A 9750-nucleotide genomic window follows, 5' to 3' on the forward strand; every position below is an offset into this window, starting at 1 on the left:
ATAATGTTGTGCTAAGTCACTTCAGTTGTGTCTGACTCTTTGTGACCCCATGGACCACCAGGCTCCTCTGTCCATGGGGATTCTCTAGGCCAGAATACTGGAGTGTGTAGCCTTTCCCTTCTCCAGGGGATCTTCCCGACTCAGGGATCAAAGCCAGGTCTCCAGCATTGCAGACAGATTCTTTACCAGCTGAGCTATCAGGGAAGCCCTTTAAAGTAGACTCCAAATAAACACATTTTAATAAGCTTCATGTATATTCAATGTCTGTAGCAGCATGACATTAATTTTCATTTATATTACTTTTTTAAAGGAATGATTGATATCCTTCCATATTTTTATTATTTTGGAAGCAAAAACATATGTAAAGCAATGGACATAACTGAAAAGCAAGCACCAAACAAAGGCAACTTTGAAAGAAGCCTGCACTGTTGAGGTCTCTTCTCTTACCCTGCCTTCAGCCGTGGAAGCGCTCTTTGATACAATGACAAATAGTTCCTTCTTAATTGTTAGTTAATGATTTTTTACTGGACATCAACACTGTGGTGTTTCATTTTTAAATGAATGAATTCATTTGTAAAGGTATTAACTTTTCATATCTGATCAGGTAACACTTTCTTAACTTCTGTGAATGCCTGGTCCCTCTCTTACTTCACCAAAGCTCTGCTCATGGTGAATGAAGGACCTCCTAACTGGGCCTTGGAGTTCTGGAGACTTCTACAAGGCAAGTTGAAAAAGAGAATTGCTGACCTCCTCTTATTTGCCCTTGGTTAGTCATTTTAATATAACTGTATCACCTACCCACATAAAGGATATATCCATTATTATCTCAAGTTTTTAAAAAGTTAAAATGATTTTCAATTGTTTGATTCCTAATCCCTTTTTTCTCACCCTGAATCCCCAATTATGATACTCCCAGCAACCTTTGTTTATGTTAATTACTTGCTATAAATAAACAGTTATCTCACTACAACACCTCACCGAGCAGGTGGATATACGATTTTAAGGTGTGTTATCAGATCTAGACCTTAGTTTCCAATCTCACGTCCTCTTTTTGCTTCTATGAAACCTTTGACTGGGTGTGTTTACTGCTTGTGCCAGTATAAAACAATCCACACCAATATTCTTCTCTGGGAAACCCCATGGCCAGATGAGCCTGGTGGCGACATGACTGAGCTACTAAACAACAACAACATACGTCCACCTAGAAGCAGAAAATATAATAGGATTAGAGGTGAAAGAAATTTATTCTGGGAAGGATTAGGAGAAGGAGGGGAGGACTTGCAGATGGAAAAGTTGTGTGGAAGGAGCATGCAGGATTGAAGTTTGGGTAGCATGCATGTTGTCATGTAGAACCCTTTCAAAAAAGATCTTAGGCTGATCAATCAAGTTGTGAATTTGCCCACTCCCTGAGGGCTTTTGTCAGGAAGCTAAATTTGGAGAAATTGCCCCTTTCATCCAAGTCAATGAATTTTTCCTTACCTAGTCTTATATTCCAACCCTCTTGATTAAGCACTTTCTAAATGCAAACGCTGGGCTACTTTCCAGGCTCTTGCTGGTACAGGCGAGCTAATTCTCACAAGTACATTCACATGCAGTCTCCATCCTCCCTTATTAAGCCCAACAACAACCAGCTGGGTTTTCCCAGGATTTAGCTTTAGTTAGGTCCTGGAATCCAGGAGAGGAGATGGAGGTTGGTCCTTTAAGGCAGGAGTCCCCAGCCTCTGGGATCGATGCCTAATGATCTGAAGTGGAGCTGATGCAGTAATAATAGAAATAAAGTACACAATAAATGTGATGTGCTTCAATCATCCCCAAAGCATCCCCCCTTCCCAGGTCCATGGAAAAAATTTCTTCCATGAAATTGGACCCTGATGCCAAAAAGTTTGGGGACCACTGATTTAAGGGCTATCAGTTGCCATGCAGAATAGTAGCTTTTGCGGCATCTTCTAACCCGTGGGGGTGAAGCTATAGGCCACCTCTCAGTGGTCAGTGCAAGTTCTGAGGGGTCAGTGCAGAGCAAACACCTTCAGGAGCAACTGTCTGCATGTCCCCACCTCATATTTTAAGATCTCAGGTTTTCCCAAACAAACCCCTGCGTTTTGTGTGATAGATCTTCCTCTTCTGAGCATTCTCAGGTCTCTGGAACTCTGTGACTTATTGGATCTTTGGTCTGCTATTTATCTGATCTGTTCTTCATTCAAGTAGATAAGGGCTTTTTGTAGCTTGCTGAGAATCTCCCTGGGCTTCCCAGTTGGCACAGTGGTAAAGAGTCCACCTTCTAATATAGGAGATGCAAGAGTTGCGGGTTCCATCTCTGGGTTGGGACAATCCTCTGGAGTAGGCAACCCACTTTGGTATTCTTGCCTGGAAAATTCCATGGACAGAGGAGCCTGGTGGGCTACAATTGATGGGGTCACAAAGAGTTAGACAAGACTGAGCGACTAAGCATGCACACGAGTCCCTTTAGCTCTTATGCTAACTATTTATAATGCTCCTTAGTGTCCCATTCTCTGTAGGATGTTAATATCAGTACAATAGAGCAGTAGCCAGCCAACACAACCCTATTTTAAATGTCTGAACCATTATGCCTGAAAGGCAAATCATCACCCAGAGTGAAATCTTTAGCAATTGGGCTTTGTGCCAGGGCATTTCTGTGACCCATCTTTCACTCAAAGTGGATGGTTGCTGCTGCTGCTGCTAAGTCGCTTCAGTTGTGTCCAACTCTGTGCGACCCCATAGATGACCTCCTACCAGGCTCCTCTGTCTCTGGGATTCTCCAGGCAAGAACACTGGAGTGGGTTGCCATTTCCTTCTCCAATGCATGAAAGTGAAAAGTGAAAGTGAAGTCGCTTCGTTGTGTCCGACTACCTCATGGACTGCAGCCCACCAGGCTCCTCCATCCATGGGATTTTCCAGGCAAGAGTACTGGAGTGGGGTGCCATTAGTGAGACATAATTAAATACCCACCTTGCCACTGTTTTCTCTGTTCACTCTTAGTACCACGTGCAATAGTTGGGGTTCACAGAGAAGCAGATGCCAAAAGAGGGTTAGACAACATACAAGAGATATATCGAAGGAAGAAACAGCAGAAGGTGAGGGCAAGCTTCAGATCATGGTATAGGTTTGACAGCTGTGTTAGGAGAGAAGCAGGCAAGGGGAATAAAGTAGAATCACTGCAACACAGTTCCCATAAGATTTGGTGAGAGTGATGGGAGTCCTTGAGCCAAAATGCCCATCGGAGGAGTCCCACGTGTATCCTCCTCAGGGTCTGTCATTGAGTGGGAGCAACTAGCAGGAGATGTAGTATTAGAGTAAGTGCAGAGGTGGGCCTAAAGGGACAGTGGTCCTGTTGGGGCATCAATCAAGTTGCCCATTGGAGCAGATGTAAGCAGTGCGTTTGTGTGGACACCGCAGTTGCTGTTTCCTGAAAAACGATGGCATAGAGACTGGGAACATAGACTTGGGAGTCAGATTGCCTGAGTCCCAATACTGCTGGACCACCTACTAACTATGATGACTTGGCCAAGTTAATATATGTGGTCTTTCATTTTTCTCACATTTAAATTGATAATAATATGCTCCTAGAGCCATTGGAGGATTTAAAATGGATCATTCATGTAAAAGCTATCATTATTATGATGATTATGCCCACAATTCAGTCATGCAAAAAAAAGAATAATTTTCTTTTTCTATAACTGAACTTGTTTTTCATGTTGATCCCTAAACCTAGCCGGTGTTAGAAGTTAATCTTAGGTAGCACAATGTGTCTTCCTTAGATTGCACACAAAAAATTGTGAGCCCTATTTAGAATCAGATGACGGGGATCCAAAGACCAAGTCTGCCATTTCTAATGGAATGGCTTTGGACATATTATTTAACCTCTCTGTGACATAGTTGTGCATGTGCCTGCTCAGTCGCTCAGTTGTGTCAAACTCTTTGCGACCCCATGGACTGTAGCCCACCAGGCTCCTCTGTCCATGGCATTTCCCAGGCGCAAAACTGGAGTGGGTTGCCATTTCTTCCTCTAGGGGATCTTCCTAACTCAGAGATTGAACCCACAACTCCCGTGTCTCCTGCATTGGCAGGTTGATTCTTTACCACTGAGTCACCAGGGAAGCCCTTAGTTGTATGGCCTATAAAATGGGGTTACTATAATGGTCAGACCCTCATAATCTGGTTATGATTCAAGATTGGTCAGAATAATGCCTGACCCTATTCAGTGTTTGATCACGACTGGCCCTTATTGTTCTCATTCTGGGGTTTGACGTGCCCCTATCCCAGTTTTGGTATCTCAAGCCTAAGGGTTTAATCATGCTTACTGAAGTTAAAGGAGGGCACAGGACAGGGTCCTTTTCAGGAATTTAACGACATCTAAGCCCTAGCTTCCTCCTGGGTTACCTCCCATTTTTCTTAGTCTGTGCAATCTTCATGTAGTCTGAGTAGGGAGGTATAGTTCTTTATTCCTTGTTTATGGCATAAACGTATTACCTTGAATGGTTCAGGGCTTAGCTTCTTTCAGTGTAAAAGCCTTGCCTTTTGAGGTTTAAAAGCTTTGGTTTTTGAAAATCAGAAGATTTTTCTTTGTGTAGTCTATCTTTCCCACAATGTGAGAGGAGGAATACAGTACAAAGAGTTAAAGGAAACACAAGAGGCAAATCTCAGTTAATATCTCAAAATATTATTCCTCTACAATGTTTATGTTTAGGCTCTTCTCTGTTCCTGAAATTCCTTTTTGCTACCAATTAGAATTTTATATATTCAAGCCGCAATTTGAGTGCCTCCTCTTCTTGGGAGCACTCTTTCATCACTCCAGTCCAGAGTGCTTTCTTTTTCTAACTTTATTAATGCAGTCGTTACCACATGCCTTTGAAATGGCCTGGTACATACTCTATTTTCCCCCACTACACTACATGTGACTTGGGAATAAACTCTATACATTTTTTAATACCTATATTCTCTCTAGTACCTAACATAGGACTTGACAAATAAAGGTAGTTAAAAATGGTGAACATAGTGGGTTGGACAAAAAGTTCATTCATGTTTTTCCATAACATCATGCAGAAAAGCTCGAAGGAACTGTTTGGCCAACTGAATAATTAAACAAATTGCTTGCTTAGTCGATCAGTCACATCCAACTCTTTGAGACCCTTTGGGATTTTTCAGGCAAGAATATGGGAGTGGGTTGCCATTTCGTCCTCCAGGGGATCTTCCCAGACCCAGAGATCCAACCCCAGTTTCCAATGTCTCCTGCACTGCAGGATTCTTTGTCTGCTTAGCCATCTGCTGCTGCTAAGTCGCTTCAGTCGTGTCCGACTCTGTGCGACCCCATGGACTGCAGCCTACCAGGCTTCTCCGTCCATGGGATTCTCCAGGCAAGAACACTGGAGTGGGTTGCCATTTCCTTCTCCAATGCATGAAAGTGGAAAGTGAAAGTGAAGTCTCTCAGTCGTGTCTGACTCTTAGCGACCCCATGGACTGCAGCTTACCAGGCTCCTCCATCCATGGGATTTTCCAGGCAACAGTACTGGAGTGGGTTGCCATTGCCTTCTCCGCTTAGCCATCAGGGAAACCCAATTAAACAAATTACGAGAAGATTTTATGCAAGGACTTATATTTCTTTCTGAATCTCTACCTACCTTTTCTTGGTGTTTTGAACAGGCCCGTGTGTTGCTATGGATCCTCGCTTGATATTTATGTAACTGTTGCAGGAAGGGGGACGCCTTCCAGGGCCTGAGAGTGGACTCTTGTCTGACACTCGAATATGAATCATTGGAGGAGAAATGCATACTAACAAAGCAGAAGACTTTATTGGGTAAGGGCAACTGGGCGGAGAGCAGAGGAGTGAGGGAAGCCAAGAGAACCGCTCTACCACAAGGCTCCCTGTGCTGTGCCATGCGAAGTCGCTTCAGTTGTATCCTACTCTTTGCGAACCTATAGACTATAGCCGGCCAGGTTCCTCTGATTATGGGATTCTCTGGGCAAGAATACTGGAGTGGGTTGCTGTGCCCTCCTCCAGGGATCAAACCCACGTCTCCTACGACTCCTGCATTGTAGGCCTATTCTTTACCTCTGAGCCACTGGGTTAGCCCAAGTGGCTCGCAGTCCAGGTTCTATGGTAATGGGGTTAGTTTCCGGGTTGTCTCTGGCCAATCATCTTGCTTGGCCCACGTTTGGTCTGACTCAGGGTCCTTTCTGACAGTGCGTGCATTTCTCAGTCGAAGCAGATTTCAGCGTGAGGGTTTCTGGGAGATCGACAGGAGGGATTGGCTGGTGTCTACTTCTCCTTATGGTCCCTCCAGAATTCTTCCAGGTTAGTTTTATGAGACACTTCATGGGTTGGCCTCTCCTCCCTTGTTTTGGCTCCTCCAGAATTCTCCGGTTAGTTTTCCGGCAGCAGCATGGTGTTCTTAAGGACCTCTTATTGTGAGACAACTCAGGCTAGTGGTTATTATCATGACTGGCCGAGGTGGATGGTTTTGGTCAACAATTCTTTAACATAGCTAGATACAATGACTAATCTTTATTCCAGTTAAAAAACATTAAGCACGCTATGTGCCAGCCATTTTACCAAACTCGGAAGATGCAAAATTGAGTAAGGCTTGCCATCCAAGTTAGAGGTTCTTAAAACAAGCAATTTAAATGATACATATCCCAAGTGGCTCAGCGGTAAAGAATGGCCTGCCAATGCAGGAGATGCAGGTTTGATCCCTGGGTTGGAAAGATCCCCTGGAGGAGGAAATGGCAACCCACTCAAGTATTCTTGCCTGGAAAAATCCCATGAACAGAGAGAAACCTACGGGGCTACAGTCCATGGGGTCACAAGAGTCAGACACAACTTAGCCACCGAGCAAGCATGCTAACCTAGTAAAATATCTGACTCATGGGAGCCCCGAGAACTTTATTAGAGAGAGAGTAAGTTAACAAACGGATGGAATTAGTCATGAGTTTACTTCAGAGCGCAGAGCAGATAACTTTTGTTTACTCCAAGGAAGTCTTGAAGGAGACTGACCAAGCTGAGTCTTAAAGGATGAACAACAGCAAAGAAAGCAAAAGTTGAGAGACAAACTTGACAGCATAAGCAAGAACATGGTGGTGGAAAGCAACAAAATTATGTCCTTTACGTTAAAAAAAAATGCAGCTTGTGTTTATATTTTAGCAAAAATGCATTTTCTGTGCAACATAAGATTATGGCTCAGAGTGTGGACTGTGGAGCCAGACAGCCTAGGTGTAAATCTTGGTTCTATCACTTTTCACTTGCTCTTTACTCTTAGTGAAATATTTTACCCTCTCTTGCCTGGGTACCCCACTTGTTTGGAAATCATACTTAATGTTATCATGAACTTCAAATGAAGCAATACATTTAAAACCTTCAAAAGTGTCTAAAAAGTGCTTGATACATTTTAGTTTATGAAGATTAAATATCATTTTATTTATTTTTTTTTGCAACATTTCATTAGAAGTAGTTCCTATTTACCATTACTGTGATCCTTGTTTTCTGCCCAGAGATTCTTAGTAAGAGACAATAGGAAGAATGGTCCATGCTCTTAGTAAACTCAGTAGAATAATTTGGGTGTAGGGTCATTTAAAATTACGTATCTATTTGGCTTCCCTCCTTCTGCCCAATTTCAGATGTACTGTCACCTCTTTAGTTAATCACTGTTAAGGGAAGGGGAAGAGTGCACTGTGACTTTAATACAGGGATGTTGGGACAGAAGAATGACTTTGAATTTAATTTTATAGGCATTCTACATACAGAATCAAGACAGTTCTAGATTAAAATAGTTGAAATATCTGACCTCAGGTCTCTTCATGTTTTACCGATTTGTGTTGGTCCCAGAACTAGGAAAATACCAAGAAAGTACACTTGTTCTGGATATACCAAAGCCTCAATGACTTCTAGTAAGTACACCACAACCAACCCATTTCATTGTTTTCTTCTGATGACAATATATTTTTGAACATTTTTCTACAATGAGTCAAGATAAAATAGAAATGAACAGAAAACTTTTCAATGTTTTGACTCAAAAATCATAATTTTTAAGTTATGACAAAGAAGTTCTACATGATAAATATTACTTTGTGCAAGGGTGGATTTTGGCTTACCTGTAGTTTTCATTTGCTGGAGGAAGTAGTTGGAAAGTGTGGTATGGGAATGTGGAGTGTGTTGCAATGTTCTCTTGGCTCCAAGGTATTTAAAACCTGTTCATTTTTCAGTTAGATCCATCAGTCACATTTACAAAGACTTTTATTTAGCTAAAAGTGATTAACCATTAAGATTTTTTTCCATGTGTTTTATTCCTGACTTAACACAATTTTAATCAAAACAAGTCTTATCTATTTGGTCAGAAATATACACATTGTGTTAAACACAGGTTGTTGCTTTACTTGTAAAGTGAAATAACTCTTGAAACTAAGATTTAGATGATAAAAATACAGGATGCTATGCTTTATTTTGGTTTTTAAAACCATGTAACTCAATAGAAATTGTAATTTAAAACCTGGGACATCTTATGACATTGTAGTTTAGTGACTAGGGAAGGGAAAGGGAAAGGGAGGTTGCTCAGTCGTGTCTGACTCTTCGCGACCCCATGGACTGCAGCCTACCAGGCTCCTCTGTCTATTGGATTTTCCAGGCAAGAGTACTGGAGTGGGGTGCCATCGCCTTCTCCAGGTTTAGTGACTAACATACGGTTAAATTATAAAATAATATTCTGCATTCATCCATAACTATAATTACAGTTGACCCTTGAACAACATGAGTTTTAACTTTGTGGGTCCGTTTATACTTGAGGGTTTTTTTTTTACAATAAATATACGGCAGTACACAGTCTGTGGTTGGTTAAATCTGTTCCTGCTGAACTGTGGATCTTGAGGCCCAACTATGGGACTTGAGCATCCTTGGGTTTTGGTATTTGCAACAAGTCCTGGAATCAAGTCCCTGAGGATACCAAGGGATATTATAATGCAGTATGATGATGCAACAATTCAATGTAGGTGTGGCATTTTGATGTGCTACAAATTGCTACTTTCAAACTACTTTTTAGATCTAGTCTCCTATACCAGATACATCGTAAATAATTATATGTAATAATAATGATATAAATTTGTGCAATATTTTGCATTCTTCAAAATATAACAGTTTTTAAAGTTCTTTCAACTTCATGCAAATCAAGTAGAAGAGTAGCCTCCATTAGAAGGAATAGTAGTTTAGGATTAGAGCACATAATATATGTGAGACATTGTGTTAACATGCATTGACATGTAAAATTTAAAATGACTTAACTCTTCTAATCCCACGGACAGAGGAACCTTGTGGGCCAAAGTCCATAGGGTCTCTAAGAGATGGACATGACCGAAGTGACTTAGCAGGCACACACAACTCTTCTAATCCTCATAAGAAACCTCTGATGAGGGACTAACATTATCCTCATTATACATAAAAAGGAACTAAGATGGAAACCAAGTTAACATAGCTGCTTCCTTGTAGAAGAACAACTGACACAAACATATGTCTGATGTGGAGTCTGCATTCTTAAGGATAATGTCACACGGCCTCCTATAATTTTTCCTTGCTATCCTTGATGAAGTCACTCATTTCTTTAAAAAAAAAAAAAAATCTGATTAGGCTACATTGACACCACATGATTCCAACCTTAATCAACTATATGATTCATTAGAAAGTCGTTCCTTGCTGGGAGCCGGCATATTGCATATTGAGTGCATATTGCATATTGAGTGCAGCACTTTCCA

Source organism: Bubalus bubalis, chromosome 7 (genome assembly GCF_019923935.1).
Source record: "Bubalus bubalis isolate 160015118507 breed Murrah chromosome 7, NDDB_SH_1, whole genome shotgun sequence".
NCBI classification, from domain to species: domain Eukaryota; kingdom Metazoa; phylum Chordata; class Mammalia; order Artiodactyla; family Bovidae; genus Bubalus; species Bubalus bubalis.